Source organism: Schistocerca americana, chromosome 6 (genome assembly GCF_021461395.2).
Source record: "Schistocerca americana isolate TAMUIC-IGC-003095 chromosome 6, iqSchAmer2.1, whole genome shotgun sequence".
NCBI lineage: Eukaryota > Metazoa > Arthropoda > Insecta > Orthoptera > Acrididae > Schistocerca > Schistocerca americana.
The window spans coordinates 502710923-502723777 of NC_060124.1; positions in this window are offsets into that span (position 1 = coordinate 502710923).

Consider the following 12855-nt stretch of genomic DNA (forward strand, 5'->3'; position numbering starts at 1 on the left):
TAGGCGACTGATGACCACAGATGTTAAGTCCCATAGTGCTCAGAGCCATTTGAACGAAGTAGGTTAGATTATAACTTCTAAGGGTGGGAGAGACACCATGACACCTCTATGCATAGAGACGAGTGCTGCAGTGTGGCGTTTGCTATTGAAAAGATGCCGAATGAGCCATGACTGTCTCAAAAAGAACGCTTCGAGTACTGTACACCCTGTCTTCAGTTACTGGAATTACCAGGCAAGTTTCACGAAATACCCATGTATTATGAAAATATATAATGGTAGTTTCAGTGCTACACTGCAGTAAGAATCTCTTCCAAACACGCTGTTCAGAGTATGGTTTATTATGCTACAGAAACGACTACTGTGTGTAAAGGTCTTGCCAATGAGGTTATGAGGTTACGGTTAATTTAAGTGGTGAAAGTAGATGTTTCTATTACATGAGACTGTTTAAAATTGGTGTGTTAGTAAATAAGCATTATTTAATTAATAAAAAGCAGATTTGTGATTCCAAAGCAGCTCACTTCCTTTAAAACAGGTGAATATTAATGCAGTTTTGGCAGTAGATATATTCTGATAATCCGATTACACCGCTGGAAACTTCTCTGCTCTTTGCCTCTTGCCCAGTGCATTTGAGAAAGTTCGTAACAAGATTTCTGGTGGCAGTATTATTTCAGATTCAGTATAGCTTTCAGTTACGAAAATCAATTATGCCACAGTGCTCCCCTTGTCGGTGGTTCGAGTCCTCCGTCGGGCATGGGTGTGTGTGTTGTCCATAGCGTAACTTAGTATAAATCAGATTAAGCAGTATGTGAGCTTAGGGACCGATGACCTCAGCAGTTTGCTGCTAATTGGATCTTAGCACAAATTTCCAAAAAATTACGTTACAGTGTCGTCTAGGGCACTTGCACGAAACATAGCTCCAACATTCGATATAGAACAAATTAAAAATATCGTAGTATTTTTGGGCACAAGAGTGAAAATATTATCTTTTAAATTGGTATTTAGGGCATGGTAATTAACGTCCACCGTATCACACAAACATTCTGAAACTGTAATTTTTAGAACGCGGTAAAGACCAAATCACTGCAAAGATTTAATCGGCAGATGCCAAATTTCAGTGTGTCACTTCTAGTTTTACTTGAGCCAGAATTGCATCTTTAATGTGAATATCGCATTTTTTAATACAGCTCAAATCATACTTCTAGGCAAGAGCTCGAAGTCTGTTTTGCTAAATTTTTTTGAAGTTGTGCAGACATACGTCAATTATCCTTCAAAGACTGTCATGCAGCATGTATGTGTGGAAGACAAACACAAAGTCTGGAGTAAGATACTCTGTCACATAAAGCACTGTAAAGTGGAAACACATATGTACACCACATTTACAAACCACTTCATCTAACAGAGCTACCGGCCCACTGACATCAAAACTCCAGTAAGTGGTAACAATAATTTGTAGAGAGCTAAAAATGACCACTAACTACAACCCAAAAAGATCCATTACAGTAACTTTAATCAAAAGGTACTCCATCCATGCCACTTGAACAAAATCTTAAACATGGCTGCGGAACAGCAACTGTGTAAATGTGAAGAGGTAGAAAAATCAGCCAACCAGTTGCAACTAAAGGTTTATTCATCCTGCTGGTCAAGGTCTAACAAACCTTTATTTGCAACCGGTTGGCTGATTTTTCAACCTCTTCACTTGAACGAACTATTTTTCGAGTTTATAACCTACACCAAGGAAGTGTTATAGGACTTCTACTGTTCCTGATCTATATTAACGACATGGAGAAAATCTCAGTAGCCGTCTTAGATTGTTTGCAGATGATGCTGTAATTTACCGTCTTATAAAGTCATCAGATGACCGAAACGAATTGAAAAATGATTTAGATAAGATATATGTATGGTGCGAAAAGTGGCAATTGACCCAGTACAAAGGAAAATGTAAAGTTATTCATATAACTAAAACAAATCTACTAAATTTCGATTACGCGATAAGTCACACAATTCTGAAGGCTGTAAATTCAACTAAATACTTAGGGATTACAATTACAAATAACCTAAATTACAACGATCACATAGATAATGTTGTGGGTAGAGCAAACTAAAGACTACGATTCATTGGCAGAACACTTAGACGGTGCAACAGGTCTACTAAAGAGACTGCTTACACCACGCTTGTCCGCCCTATCCTGGAGTACTGCTGTGCGATGTGGGATCCGAATCAGGTGGGACTGACAGATGACATCGAAAAAGTACAAAGAAGGGCAGTTCGTTTTGTATTATCGCGAAATAGGGAAGATAGTGCCACAGACATGATACGTGGAGTGGCAGTCATTAAAACAAAGGCATTTTTCGTTGCGACGGGATCTTCTCATGAAATTTCAATCACCAGTTTTCCCCTCCGATTGCGAAAACATTCTGTTGGCACCTACCTACACGGGGAGAAATGATCATCACGATAAAATAAGAGAAATAAGGGCTCGCACAGAAAAATTTAAGTGCTCTTTTTTTCCCGCACGCCGTTCGAGAGTGGAACGGTATAGACAGCTTGAAGGTTGTTCCTTGAACCCCCCCCCTCCCCTCCCCGCCCCCCAAGCACTTTATTGTGAATAGCAGAGAAGTCACTTACATGTAGATGTACACCTAAAATTTCTGATAAAAGATTTTGCCTAGTTGTGATTTCCAATAAACCTGTCATTTCAGTCAACAGTTTCCGAACTATATTTCGATTATATTTTCCATTCTCAGGATACCACAAAGTACTCCTTTGACCAGACTGATGAGTTTCTCACTGTCATGTTCCGTGTCGTGTCGGCCATTATGACCGAGAAAAGCAAACTGATTTGAATTTCACCTACTGTCGTCGTAAATCTCTACGTTCGGGCGATGAGATTGGCTTCATTGTGAGCGCGCACGTAGTGGCGTACTGATTTGAAACGATCGGCCGACTTCGGATCGGTCGGCGGCGGAATCTGTCGATATCGGTGCCACTGTTACCACAGCGTAGAGGGCACATCGACCGACTCGTTGCTGCTGCCTGGTGTGGCTGCAGACTTCTCTCTGGGCCTCAATGCTCTTGTTGAGTAAAGCTGCAGTTAGGCTCGGCCCCATAAATCTGCATGCTCTGTTGTTAGTCGTCGAGGTGGCGTGTAGGTGGAAGGTCCAACAGCGACACGGAACACAGCCTGAGAGGCGGTCCCTCCATGAAACCGATAAGACAGTATTTTTCCTGCCCAGGAGCGGCGGGTCAGGCACATGAGCAGCTCGCAAACTGGCAGAGCGGTTCTGCATTCACAAAATATTGTCCCGGACCTCATATCTGGGTAATCACAGGTGTGACTGGGAAGAGTGCAGCTTGCCGATTTGAAGTTCTTTCCACAGCTGTGGACTCATAGCAGTAGACTTCTAGCTGGCGCTTCCTGGTGACACTTCATCATATTTGCCAAGAGTATGAAGTTACCAAATATTTCGATTGTTACTGCCGCTATCGCTCTTAACTTCCTCATTCTGCTGCTATTACACGCGTGCTGGAAGGAAGAATTTAATTCTTCTTGCTCAATTTTAGACGCAGTTGCCCAGAAACAGATGAATATTGTGAGTTAACGGGCGAGTTGCAGCGCCCTGAAAATATGTTCGGAATTGGGGTGGTCGCAAAGGACGCCCGTCAAATCCGGGGGATGGCAGGAAACACGTGGTGCCAATCGTTAGCCGGACGAGAGGGGTAGCCCCAGAGCATAATCCAGCCGCGTGGGTGGGAATCCCGCTGTGACGAGGACGGTGCTTTGTGCCGATGAAGGAGATGCCTATGCCGGGAGTGCCAAAGATGGCGGACTTTATGAAACCTTAATGGCAGACATTTCACAGTTCATACAAAAATTAATAGTAGCCAGATGAATCATGATATCTCAAAAAGAGACACGTACATTACTATTATTTGCACGACGATTCTGATGGTGTAATCAGATTTTCAATATCTTTGTTAGTTTAAAGTTTAGTATCTGATGGTGAATTATACAAGTAACACCCAGTAAAGAAATTCCAAAATATAAACGCTTCGCCCGATTTTCTTGATCGCCGTGTCTTTAGACAGCTATTAGTATAAACCTAAATTGGTATGAATTACAGGCATGTGAGTTAAATAGTACATGACTTATTGGAGGTCAAAATGGCCGATTACTATCGATCACGTCAGGCCATAAGTACTCCACAGTTACACGAAAAAACGGTAGCAGCATGCTTATAAATATATTTATTCATTTATGTCTTTGTTTATATCCGATATATACTGTTTATGAAGAAATTGGTTAAATATTTACTGTGTTTTAGAAAGCACAGAGACATTACGCTACTGGCCTACCTTTTGCTTCTTTTCTTTTGATATATGTTTAATTGTTTATGTATCTAATATTGTGTGTCGGAGCGTGTTTATGGCCCAGCCATAGGAATATTTATTTAGTTTCAAGTATTTAAGTGTAGATCCAGTATTTCGAATATGTTTCATTATGTTTGTGAGTGTGCGTTGGTTTGAAGACAGGGCGGGAGGACTCTAGCCAATCACAACGATCGTTGCAATAAGGACACGGGCTGTATGGAAGTGGGGGAGGAGATCGTATCGAGAGAGAACACAAGAGGGAGTTCTAGAGGGTACGACACTGGACACGGGAGTGAGTGCTAGACGCGAACAGTACAGCGCGACGGACGCACAGTCGGCGGGAAAGACTTGGAGTGGAGCAGTTTGCACGTGGTCGCGGCAGATAGAAATACTTCGGAGTGCCCACTTGTGCGCTTTTGAGATCTCCGTGGCTTCTACAGTGAAGACGTAGTGCGTGTTTAGAAGTGAAAATCTCGCGAGCTATGTTGTTGTTCACAACTAATTAAGTGCGGTAGAAATCTATTGTTTCTCTGTCATTCAACTTCTATTTTATTTAATTGCTGGACCATCGACACCAATAAGTGTTTTGCAGAAATATACCACATTCTCGAAAGTACTTCTACTATCGTACTCATCATTTAAGGTCTTTGAGCTAGTACCTGCAGATTTTATTTAATTGCAATCTTTCATTTATAAATTTATTTGTTACTTTCGTAATTCGCAATTTCCGAGTGATAGAAATCTTAGACCAGTCGATTCATGTGTGTATATCGTATACTGTTGACTCCGCAGTATTTGGCCTGTAATGTCGCAACTACGTATCCCAGGCCGTAGACAAAGAAACCAGCAAAAACTTTTAATATTGCAACGGAGGGTGCGTAGCTATTCGAATGCCCTCAATATTCAGTTCGCAGCAAATGGTTGCCGCATTCTGTGGCAAGTGGGCCTTACCAAGTAGTTATTTAGATCTTTCCATGTCTACGGAATAATTTTCAAGTTAATACCCAACATTTCCAATTATTCGCAGATCACGTTAAAACCAAATTGACTGATGAAGGCGTTCCTTCACGACAGTAATTGCTTTGCACTGCTTCTTTTATTTGCGCTTAGCAACGACGGTTGTAAAATGCTAAAACCCACAGGCTTTTAATATCGTCTATTAAAAATCACGATCATTCTCTCCAGACGACTTGGTCGACGTCATCCATTTCAAGTCGTACAACGAAGAAAATATTGCATAATATCATTATCCCTTGCAATAAACTTATTTTACGTGGTCCATGTTCACATTTTCGCCGAGTCACTCTAACTGTAGTTATCGACATCAACAATGCAGAAAAGATCTCAACATTTCAAAACTGGCATCTGACTGACTGGCCTTACTCTTAGTCGCCAAGCAGAAGTTCTACCTGTGTGGAACACCAGTTTCAATAAACTGATGCAGCGAAGACTGTTTACCATTGAACTTTTTCAACGGAAAGCCTGACATTGACGCATTAGACTCTATACCTATACTGCTACAATAATGTCGCGAGAAATCAATGCATACGCAATGTATACGAATTGCAGAATTTAATAGTGCCGCTGTTTCCGCTTCTGTATGTTCCTGAATTACACACGCTCTCAATCACTTTAAGCCACAGGTACTGAAACGTCATACTGACACCAAAAGTGTGCTCGTACTGCCAGCTCCATTGTTGGTTTCACTCAATTTTCTCATCATTGAAATAAAAGTCACATGACCTCTCAACATGAGAGGTTTCATTTCATTCCTCCTTTTCTTCTCGGAGATACGTTTTCTGCTCAGAAAGCTTTTTCCCTTCTAACCAACGAAATGAGACAAAATTCGGCCAGTAAACTTTTAACAAACCGCTATTTAATGCTGTTAAGTAGTTTTCTTTTAACCTTTTAACGTACTCGTAGGTGAAGGAATTTAGTTTGATATTAAAACATCTTAAGCAGCACCGTTCACAAATTTTCCGAACAAGGAAAGCTTGTTGTCCAGGTGGAAAATTTTTTAAAAACAAACACTGCACAGTCTGGGCCAGGTCCACCTTTTCGTCTGATAGCACTGAATTATAGTTTGCCTAGCAAGCATCACACGTCTTGTTCCTCTTGTTTTGGAAATTATTAGTTGAAACCGAGTTTAACATTCAAGGGTATGGTACGCTCAAAAACACAAAACGGTTAACAATCAAAGGCTGAGTTCACCCTCCTAATGAGGTGTGTTTATAATAGGGAAACCAGGGGACACCGTTTGCCTTCGTCTTCCTCCTGTGAGCATTGGAAGCCACATACTCAAACGTTTACAATACTACGACGACTCTGAATGATACAATTGACGTTATCCTTCTAAATTAACAATTCCTCGTTTGTGAGGAATTAAAATTTGTGGAAATGGTTCAAATGGCTCTGAGCACTATGGGGCTCAACTGCTGAGGTCATTAGTCCCGTAGAACTTAGAACTAGTTAAACCTAACTAATATAAGGACATCACAAACATCCATGCCCGAGGCAGGATTCGAACCTGCTACCGTAGCGGTCTTGCGGTTCCAGACTGCAACGCCTTTAACCGCACGGCCACTTCGGCTGGCAAAATTTGTAGAAGCAACAGAATTCGAACCCAATAACGAGAGATTACAGACCTACAGGCTTACCTACTCCACAGTACTCCTTGTATGAAGAGCTTTTACAGGTTTCTGTCGTCTATTATGAAAGGTAACACAGTTAACTAAAATACAGTAGCCGGAGCACCATGACCTGCACCAAATCTAAATTTTGCCTTTTATCTCTGAAATCGGTGTCATTATTATTACTATGGGTGACGTTTAGAGACGAAATACATTTACACGATACACTAAACAATACTCAAAAATAACTAATTTATTAAATCTTTTTTCAAAGCACGTAATCCGGAACGAATTAGACTTATCAGGCGAATGAAGTGCTCTCCACCTTGTATGGCACTTCGTTTCTTCCTGCCTTGTCAGTAGATCTCTACTTGAGAATTGTCGCAGTTCAAGGTGTTTGACAAAGAGCGCATTCTTGCCCTTTATGAAGATGGGTAGTGTATTAGCTTCACTTCCCGTGCCCTAGGATTAAAAAGAAATCTACTATACATCTCTAGATACAGAGGATGGAGAGGAAGGCCACATCTACCACCATCGTCGCTCTGGACGTCCACGGACTACCACGGAGAATCAAGACAATAGTATACTGCAGTGCAGTGATGAACCCTTTCAGGACTAAGAAATTAGGAACATTCTCCAGGTAAAAGTAAATAGTTCGACCATTCGTCATCGTCTCTGTAGAAAAGACGGTATGGACGCAAATCAGCCGTTAAGGAAATGTTGCAGGAGCAACATAAGGCTACCGGGCTAAACTTCGTACTGGCGCATTGAAGATGATGACGTTTGGTTTGTGGGGCTCTTAACTGAGCGGTCCTCAGCACCCATACAAAGTCCCAATTTTTTCACACTACAATTTTTCATGCAGTCCTATCTAGCCACTATCACGAATGATGATGATGGTAAAATTATGAGGACAACACAAACACCCAGTCGCTGGGCAGATAAAATCCCAAACCCGGCCGAGAATCGAACCCGGGACTCCGTGATCCAGGGGCAGCAACGCTAGCCACTTTTTTAAAAAAGTGATAACTGATTTATTTATGTGCCAAAAAAGTTAAAGTGAAGGTTTGCCAAAAAAGTTAAAGTGAAGGTTTATGTGAAACAATTTTGTTTGGTTTTAAATCTGATTTTATTAGAAGAAGATTGATTATTCTGCATGACTGAGCTTTGCTGAAATTACTATAATTATTGATGTTCCAAGTGAATTAGTTATCCATATTTAAAGGAAAGAGAAGAGATTATACGCCAAATGTTACCATTCGAGAAATCACGGAAATTTTGTGAAGCTGATGTTACGCAAATGATTGAATTTTTGCCTCTCTCTACATCCGTGCTTGCTGGAAGTTAATTTAACCAATTAATTGGAGAAATTCAAATTAGTTGTGGTGGTCCCTCCGGAAAAGAAGTTTGAAACGCTTAAGCTGAGTTATTATACGTACCTCATTGAATGTTTTCGTCAACTGCTGTAAGATACTTCATCTACTGATGTTGGATATTTAAGTAATAACAACCCATAACGAAGATGTGGCGCCACACGTGGTGACTGATACAGTGATATGTGAGCATAAATTTGCAGCAGCGAAGCTCGAGCGATGGGAGGGAGAGACCGGACGAAATACAAAACTGGACACTGATTGACGCACGAGTGAAGAGGAGTGTGAGCCAGTGCGTTGGAGAATATTACGTTCGTTCCTGGGCGAGAGAGGGGCGGTAACAAGGCACAGGTTCCTGGCAGGTGGGGCAGCCGATATTACAAGCAACGACCATGCAGTTGACTTCGAATACAACGACCACGAGACGCCGCGTTCGTGCGGTGGCAACGCTTCCTGGTGGGTAGGTGCCGGCCGTTAACAGCATCGAGCTTCGCGTATCGCGTCCTGGTGGAGGTATCGAAAAGTCGAAAAGCTGAATTCGTGTGCGACGTGATGTGGGCGTCGCGCCTGGGCAGCAGCAGCCGAGCGAAACTTCGGGTACTGGCGAGTCGCAGCCCACACTACGAGCCAACTAACCATCAATACAGGAAATTCAGTGGGCGCAATTCACGTCGATAATCATTAGAAGTGTTCTGTAATGTACAGACATAACTTTCCCCGTGTTACTGGTGGGTTATTGTATGTGTATGCCACAGGGGAGTGTTATGGGACCATTGCTTTTCACAATACATATAAAAGACCTTGTAGATAGTGTCGGAAGTTCCATGCGGCTTTTCGCGGATGATGCTGTAGTATACAGAGAAGTTGCAGCATTAGAAAATTGCAGCGAAATGCAGGAAGATCTGCAGCGGATAGGCACTTGGTGCAAGGAGTGGCAACTGACACTTAACATAGACAAATGTAGTGTATTGCGAATACATAGAAAGAAGGATCCTTTACTGTATGATTATATGATAGCGGAACAAACACTGGTAGCAGTTACTTTTGTAAAATATCTGGGAGTATGCGTACGGAACGATTTGAAGTGGAATGATAATATAAAATTAATTGTTGGTAAGGCGGGTACCAGGCTGAGATTCATTGGGAGAGTCCTTAGAAAATGTAGTCCATCAACAAAGGAGGTGGCGTACGAAACACTCGTTCGACCTATACTTGAGTATTGCTCATCAGTGTGGGATCCGTACCAGGTCGGGTTGACAGAGGAGATAGAGAAGATCCAAAGAGCGGCGCGTTTCGTCACAGGGTTATTTGGTAAGCGTGATAACGTTACGGAGATGTTTAGCAAACTCAAGTGGCAGACTCTGCAAGAGAGGCGCTCTGCATCGAGGTGTAGCTTGCTGTCCAGGTTTCGAGAGGATGCGTTTCTGGATGAGGTATCGAATATATTGCTTCCCCCTACTTATACCTCCCGAGGAGATCATGAATGTACAATTAGAGAGATTCGAGCGCGCAAGGAGGCTTTCCGGCAGTCGTTCTTCCCGCGAACCATACGCGACTGGAACAGGAAAAGGAGGAAATGACAGTGGCACATGAAGTGCCCTCCGACACACACCGTTGGGTGGCTCACGCAGTATAAATGTAGATATACAGGTAGAGAGTGTACCCGTGTTTTGAATTAACAGTAACAATGTCGAAAGAGAGCGTTGTGGATGTGGATGAAAGGTGTGTGTGTGGGTCAGAATACTAAACCAGGAATTAGGTAGTAAAAACCGGAATATGACTAGTTTAAAGACCTCTAACGTAGAGATTAAATCTGAATTAGCTGCCTTAAAATCTAACTAGCTCAAACACTCATTCCAGGTCAAAAGACCACATTCGCTAGTCTACAGAAGAACGGTCGCTAACGAAAAAGGATATTTAATTTGACGCTCCAATCCGGGAGTATGAAAGTTGTAGTTCGGGAGGAAACTGATAAAAATAATATTGTCATCCACTGACAGATCGTGGGTCAAATTGATGGTGTTCGTAATGAATTATCAGCATGCATTAATAACATACGTTTCCATGGCCCAGACCTCATGAAGATGGTTCAAATGGCTCTGAGCACTATGGGACTTAACTTCTTAGGTCATTAGTCCCCTAGAACTTAGAACTACTTAAACCTAACTAACCTAAGGACACCACACACATCCATGCCCGAGGCAGGATTCGAACCAGCGACCGTAGCGGTCGCGCGGCTCCATACTGTGGCGCCTAGAACTGCTCGGCCACTCAGGCCGGCCCTTATGAAGAAGTGAGAGAGAGCGACGCTCGTGTTCAATGATTGTGCTCTCTGAATCCTTTCCGTGACAGACTTCCAGTTTTTCGTAGCCATCTTTAGCGGACAACTGTCAACTGTAACACCTAACGATTGACGTCGGGTGACCTTCAAAGCCCATGGAATGTCATCAGCGTCAAGTCCTCCCAAATTGAGTAAGCGACATTTCTAGTCATTAACCCGCGCTCGCGTAAGACGACAGAAAGCATCCAATACTTCCTTCAGCAGTGGTATACCATCATGGGTACGTAGAAGAACCATAACGTCATCAGCATATGCACAAACGGTAAACCTTTCTCCCAACAGCGAGCAGCCACCCAAACGAGCAACTACAGATCGCAATAAGGGTTCCAGAAACAGAACGTAGAACGACACAGATAATGGATTTCCTCGAATGACGCCCTGACATATCGCCGTGGGGGAAGTAAGACGGCCATTTACGTCAATGGACGGCCGAATATCAGTAATTGGAGAGCTAAACAGCCGTCGTGCAGCAAAGTTAAAACCAACAGTCGTCAATACTCGCATAAGAAATCCATGATCAACGCGGTCGAACGCTTGGTGAAAATCAATGAAAAGCAAAGCGCTTGGCACTGGAATAGTGCAAGCAATCGAAATGAGATCACGACATTCAGCAACGGGAGTCAACTGAGATGACAACTTTGATGGCTCGCGTTGACGGTAGCCAACAACATCGATAGTCTGATATTTACCGCTCGCGCCACTGTTTTATAATCATAGTTGAAGAGGGTTATCGGGCGGACGTCATTCACATGCAAACGTCCCGGCTTTTGGGGGCTCAGGACATTTTTAGCAGCCGGCCGAAGTGGCCGTGCGGTTAAAGGCGCTGCAGTCTGGAACCGCAAGACCGCTACGGTCGCAGGTTCGAATCCTGCCTCGGGCATGGATGTTTCTAATGTCCTTAGGTTAGTTAGGTTTAAGTAGTTCTAAGTTCTAGGGGACTAATGACCTCAGCAGTTGAGTCCCATAGTGCTCAGAGCCATTTGAACCATTTTTTTGAACAATTTTAGCAATCTTAAAGCTGGGCTGGATACGGCCTCCGTGGAATACTTCATTCACCATAGACGTTCTCGTATCTCCTATCAGGGGCCAAAATCGAGTATAAAATTCTTTGGGAAGGCCATCGAAGCCACAATATCATGTATATCATCGCGATGGAATACAGAGAAAAACTCTTCCTGGAGAGCTGGCGTAACAACACTATCAAGGAGGGAGGTAAAATCAACAGACGGTAGATCGTCTGAATCCACTTCAGTATAAAGTTCGGAAAAGTACTGGTAAAGTTCACACATGATATCAGATTGAGAGGACCACTCCCGCCCATCTAGAGAACGTAGTAAGACACATCCTTTGAGATCGCTTGTGAAGCCAAAGAAGATGACAGAGAGAGGACAACTCATTCTGTACGATTGAACGGGGCTGGTAACGAAATCGGACACCATCCATTTGCCTACGTTTGAGTTGTAGAAGTTTTGCCTTCACAGGGTAGACGTCTACAATTCTCAAGAGGGCATCACGAGCGTTATCGTAAAGATCGCGAAGGACAGCATAATAAAATTCCATAGTTCGCCGTATTTCATGCGCTTTTTCAGCGCTAAAATGCTAGAGTGTATTTCTAATCCGAAGTTTAGCAAAGGTAAACCACAATTCTAGAATTGAGGGAGAACGCGCCCGGGACTGGATTGTCCGCCGGCATACGTCTGCGATGGTGCCTTCCAGAGAGGGGTCCGTGAGGTGTAGAGTGTTTAGCTTCCGTAAAGGGCGCGAGAGATGGACCCGCCGCGGGACGTGGTTAAAAGTCACTGAAACAGCATAGTGAAACTGGCAGGAATTGCATTAATAGAAGCTGACTACATATGGGGGCAGATAAATAAAAGCGGTATAATCGGCTACTTGAAGTAGCTGTAAAAAACGTAAACCGCACCAATGTAGGAGATCTGCAAACCCAAGCATCTTGGAGATGCAAAGAGGTCACCATATCGTTAAGTTCACGACAATATGTATAATTGGGGGTCTGATCTACATGATGTAAGACGCAGTTAAAATCGCCCCCAACAAAACCTTGCGCGGGTCCCTTCGGAGTAAATAAACAACTTCTTCCTTATAAAACCGCCAGCAATCGGATGAACGACCGAATCCAGGCGA